Source organism: Vulpes vulpes, chromosome X (assembly GCF_048418805.1).
Source record: "Vulpes vulpes isolate BD-2025 chromosome X, VulVul3, whole genome shotgun sequence".
Lineage (NCBI taxonomy): Eukaryota > Metazoa > Chordata > Mammalia > Carnivora > Canidae > Vulpes > Vulpes vulpes.
The window spans coordinates 37587524-37592728 of record NC_132796.1 but is presented as its reverse complement, the minus strand read 5'-3'; the positions used below and the strand labels follow the sequence as shown (position 1 = coordinate 37592728).

General features: G+C 44.6%; 1 pseudogene; it reads right to left on the bottom strand.

The window, feature by feature from the left end:
• Positions 1-4149: 4149 nt before the first annotated feature.
• On the bottom strand, positions 4150-4850 carry LOC112929994 (small ribosomal subunit protein eS19-like; annotated as a pseudogene).
• Positions 4851-5205: the final 355 nt, after the last annotated feature.

Genomic DNA, 5205 nt, shown 5'->3' with positions numbered 1-5205 from the left:
AAGAAGACCACATCCCATTTCATGGGGAAAGATGTCTCCATATTCAACACAGAGATGTACCACCCAGATCCTTCTCCAAGGAAAGATTTGTTACCCAGGGGTGAGGAGTGCAATCAGCAGGCAGCCTCCAGCTCTCAGAGCTTCCAGGGTCTGCCTGAAGTGTAGAGAGCAGCCTTGTAGGGGGTCATGTCCTTCTGGGGCAGCCCACATCCAATGGCTGAGGGAGACAATGGTCTAAAAGGTCTGCTGTTTTGGCCAGATGGGAGACAACTCTAGCAGACAGCTTTTTTTGGTAGATTTTCTTTTTAGGTAGTCTCTCTTTGGAATACGGGGCTTGAACTCACAACCCCGAGTTCAAAAGTTGCATGTTCTATGACTGAGCCAGCCAGGTGCTCCTTGCTGGGCAATTCTATCTTCAGAGATTCCCTTTGGATTGGACTAGGCTGTATCGGGCCTCCTCTCTAGCTCAGGTTCTTCTTCTGTTCTGCCTTTCTTTCAAACATGTTGGTTGCTAATAAGCATCTTGCACCCCAAGCTCTGTCACAGCATCTGTTTCCAGAGAACTCACCCTGTATGATGCGAGGGGATCCTGTCTGGTTCCTGAAATCATCCACTAAGTATCCTGCATTTTTCTGGGCAGACCTTGATGTTTGTCACTGGTTGGTCAGCAGGCAGTAGTGCGGCTAGGGTATGTGAATGGGTTACAGACCTCCTGTTGTCCAAGAGAGCTGTCAGCCATAACAGCTCCGACCTAAGTGCCTCTCCTAAGTGCATTCACTTCTTTTAGAAATCATTCAATCCAGGGAAGCCTGGGTGGCTCAGTGATTGAGCCAGGTGAAGCCAGCTTTGGCTCAGGTGGTGATCACAGGGTCCTGGGATCGATTCCTGCATCGAGCTCCCTGCAGGGAGCCTGCTTCTCCCTCTGCCTATGTCTCTGCCTCTCTCTGAGTGTCTCTCATGAATAAATAAATAAAATCTTAAAAAGAAGAAATCACACAATCCAAATCCATAGTGGGGAAAAAAAGATTCCCCCAGTTAATAAAGGGCTGTCTGCCTTTTTTTAAAAATTATTTTTTTATTTATTCATGAGAGACACAGAACAAGAACGAGAGAGAGAGAGACAGAGAGAGAGAGGCAGAGACAGAAGCAGGCTCCATGCAGGGAGCCCAACGTGGGACTTGATCCCGGGTCTCCAGGATCACAACCTGGACTGAAGGCGGCGCTAAACCGCTGAGCCACCTGGGCTGCCCTGGCTGTCTGCTTTTTGAGACAGTGGAAAATGTGGGGCTTGGGGTTATTATTGGAGAATAATACAACTGCTATAATTCATATTTGTACTCTATTTCAGTGATTGAGTTCTGCTGTAGAAAAGAAATTAATTGGGATAGATGAAAGTCATAAGTGTTAGGCATAAATAGTAAGCTACAAACTCATAGGTTATAGGCAAAATTCATAGGATGCACTAAGTATAGATAATGAGTGATCATGTGAAAGAGGCAGAATATGCAAGAGGTTTTAAATTTAGGTAGTAAGTCATCTAAAAGATGTTAAAAGATAGAATACATGGGGGCACCTGAGTGGCTCAGTTGGTTAAGTGTCTGCCTTCAGCTCAGGTCATGATCTTAGGGTCCTGGGCTCAAGCCCTGCATCAGGTTCCCTGCTCTGCAGAGAGCCTGCTTCTCCCTCTTTCTCTCTGCCCCACTGCTTGTGCTCACTCTCTCTCTCTCTCTCAAATAAATGAATAAAATATTTTTTAAAGAAAGATAGAATAAATGGAATTTATAATGGAACAGACAAGACTGTTCTTATGAATAGAGGGTGATGATGGAAAGATCAAGACCGAAGCATGATCACGTTACCTCTGGTTGACAGTTACGTCACCTCTAAATTGGCCACCCATTGGTAACAGACGTCCGATAGGGTAAAATGATGGCTTCACATGTGTTCTTCCCAAGAAAAACAAATGAATCTCATAGCTGTTGAGCAGGCTTATTGACAAGCTGTATCCATGTCCAGGGATGCTTGTCCCTGTGTCTCTCCAGCTGAGCAAGTGTATACCATTGGTCTCAGGAATCTTCAAGTTGTGGGCTAAGAGACCACAGTATATAGTTTATAACTACGCCGTCAGTGGGGGGAGGCTGATGTAGGGGAGAGAGAGAGAAATATTGAGGGAGGGAGGGAGAGAAGAGAAAAGGAGATCATTCTAAGGATTTAAGTGTGTGGCCCTTCCACCCTGCTTGTATCCTCTTCTAAGTGTATTAAGCTACCCCATATCTTCTCTCTTGTTCCTCACTGTATTTTAAACTGATTCAATAAATTCTGTATTAATTATTTGTATCATAATTTGCTTTGTGAATCTTTCTGTTCTGTAACCTCTGGGATTTGGGGATACCTTGCCTGATAGTGATGATGGCCATGATTGCATCAAAATGATTTCTCACATGATAGAGTAAGTCACCATTATTTTGTTTTCTTTCTTTTTTTGTTTATTTATTCATGAGAGATACAGAGAGAGAGGCAGAGACACATGTAGAAGGAGAAGTAGTCTCTCTGTGGGGAGCCTGACATGGGACTCAATCCCAGGACCCTGGGATCACACCCTGAGCCAAAGGCAGACACTCAACCACTGAACCACCCAGGCATCCCCATTATTTTGTTTTCTTACCAAGCAACTCCCTACTCTTCACTGAGAATCACAAGAGAACACAACTAATATTTAATAAGAACTTCCTCTGCTTCACAGGGAAGCACACTTGTTTTTGCTTCAGGTAGTTAATGGTGGTTTTAAAATAGGTCCACAAATTCTTTGGTGCTCCTTTCAGAGTGTGGAGTTGGATTTCCTCTTCTTGAGTGTGGGCTCGACTTAGAGATTCACTTCTAATGAATAGCGTGGCAGAAGCGATGCTAACTTCCAAGACTAAGTCATAATGGCACTGTGGTTTCCTCTTTGCTTCTCACTGTCTTGGATCATGGCCTCTTGGGTAAACCAGCTGCCATGTTGTGAGGACACTCAAGCCACCCTCTGGTATGACCCATATGGTAGGAACTGAGGCCTTTGGCCAACAGCTGCATGAGTGAGCTTGGAATTGGATCCTCCAGCCACAGGCTTTCCTTCCCTTTGAGTGTAGGATGATTGTATCCCTGGCCAACATCTTGATTATGACCTCAGGGCATTCACTGAATCAGAACTACCCACCAGGCCACTCTCAAATTTTTGACCCACAGAAACTTTTAAATATTTGTTGTTTTAGGACATCAAGGTTTGGGGTGAGTTGTTATTCAGCCCTAGGTAACTAATACAATGATCCACTATGATGGGTTGCTGTGGATGAGGGGTTCTTACATATCAATATTCATGAGAGAGGGCTCCTTCGTGTCCTTCCAACAGTCTGACTTTATCTTGTGACACAGAGAGAGCAAGGAAACCAGCAATAATTCATAGAGAATAAAGAATCAACCTTTCCAGGTTGTGGAATTGCTGGAAACTCTGCATTTCAAATAGTTTGATTTTCATAAGGCTGTGCCACCTTCATGATATTAAAAAAGCTTGGAAAAATTTGCTTTTGCCCTTTCTGTGTTTGAATGATAAATAGTATCCCCTAGGGAGTCCATGCCTCACCAGAGGCAAAAACCTCCTATGGATTTAATACCTTATTGTCCTCAAATTTGTACTTAACCTAAAATTGTATTTGACATGACAAGACCCAAACCTACCCCTGCTTTCCCATGGAAATCATATATTTACTTATTTTAGTATTAGGTTTACGTCAAGATTCAGGGAACCTGAAAGATTCAATTCTTGCAGCAAATTGCCACACAATTGAGTCCCACACAATTGAGTATATGTGCTTCTTGTTAGCGTGCTCTGTCTATCTTGTGGTAATGCCGAAGTCCTATTTTTTCCTGGCAGATGTGACAAAAGGTCTAAGATGTTGGGGAGGAAGAAGGACTGGCTTTCCACAACTCTTTCACAATCCTACCTTTCCATCAAGGAATAGCTGAAAATTTTGAGAGAAGGTGACTGGTATGCTTTTTTCCCCCCCCAGTGATGTACCCACATGATTTGGATTGTTTTAGAAATCTGTTAGTACGTTTTATTTTACTTTTTTTTTTAAACAAATGAGGCAATTTATTAACCTAGCATTTGTTCTAGTGCTTCTTGTTGGCAGTTACCACCTATCCAGTGATTCTATCCAGACCTCTCTCTATGTCCCTCAGATGTAAGATTGCGGACCTCATCCTGGTCCTTTCCCACCATTATCAACCCCTCCAGGGCTTGGAGAACTCTGCAGGTCACGCTCTTAGAGCCTCCGCTAAAGTGGCTGGAATGACCCCATTTCTCTGACATCCCCTGTAGATCTTGGTCACGGAGGTGACCCCAGCACCACCCTGGAAGTACAGATGCTGTGCTGTGGAAGCAGCTTGTGTGTACAGCCAGTCCTTGTCATAGGAAGCGAGTTCTTTATGCTTGGCCAGCTTGACAATGTCCACCATTCAGGGATTTCCAGACTCCCAGACATTTCTTTTTCCCCAAAGATTGTATTCATTTATCAGAGAGAGAGAGAGAGAGAGAGACAGTGAGCGAGCAAGCGTGAGAGCACACAATCATGAGCAGTGGGAGGGGTGGGTGGGGTGGGGGGTGGGGAGGAGGCAGAAGGAGAAGGAGATTCCCTGCTAAGCCAGAGCCTGATGGGGGCTCCATCCCAGGACCCTGGGATCATGACCTGAGCCAAAGGCAAACTCATGACCTGAGCCTAGGCATCCCTCAGCTTCCCAGACTTTCTGAGGAAGGCTGCCAGAGCTCTGATGAACTCCTGCTGGTTCACATCTTTTGCAGTAATTCCAGACATTATGCAGCCTCCATGCTGCCCACCAGGGGAAAGGGCCGTTTTATAGCACTTCTAAAACTTGGTGGCATAAAGATAGACTTTTATGCTAAGATTTGAACACCCTCACTGGTTTAAGTTCCTCATGGGCTTCATGGAACAGACAGGCTTTGGAACCAGGCAGATATGGGCCGAGATTCTGGTTCTGCTGCTTTACTAGAAGCAATACTCAGACGCAGTAACATATATGTCTTTAAGCTTTGGTTTTCTCATCACGAAAAAGAACACAGTGATGTTTGTTTCACAGTGGACTTGTAAGGGCTCAGTGAAATAATTGATGCTAACAATCTGTGACACGGCGGGCACTCTTTCCTTTTTC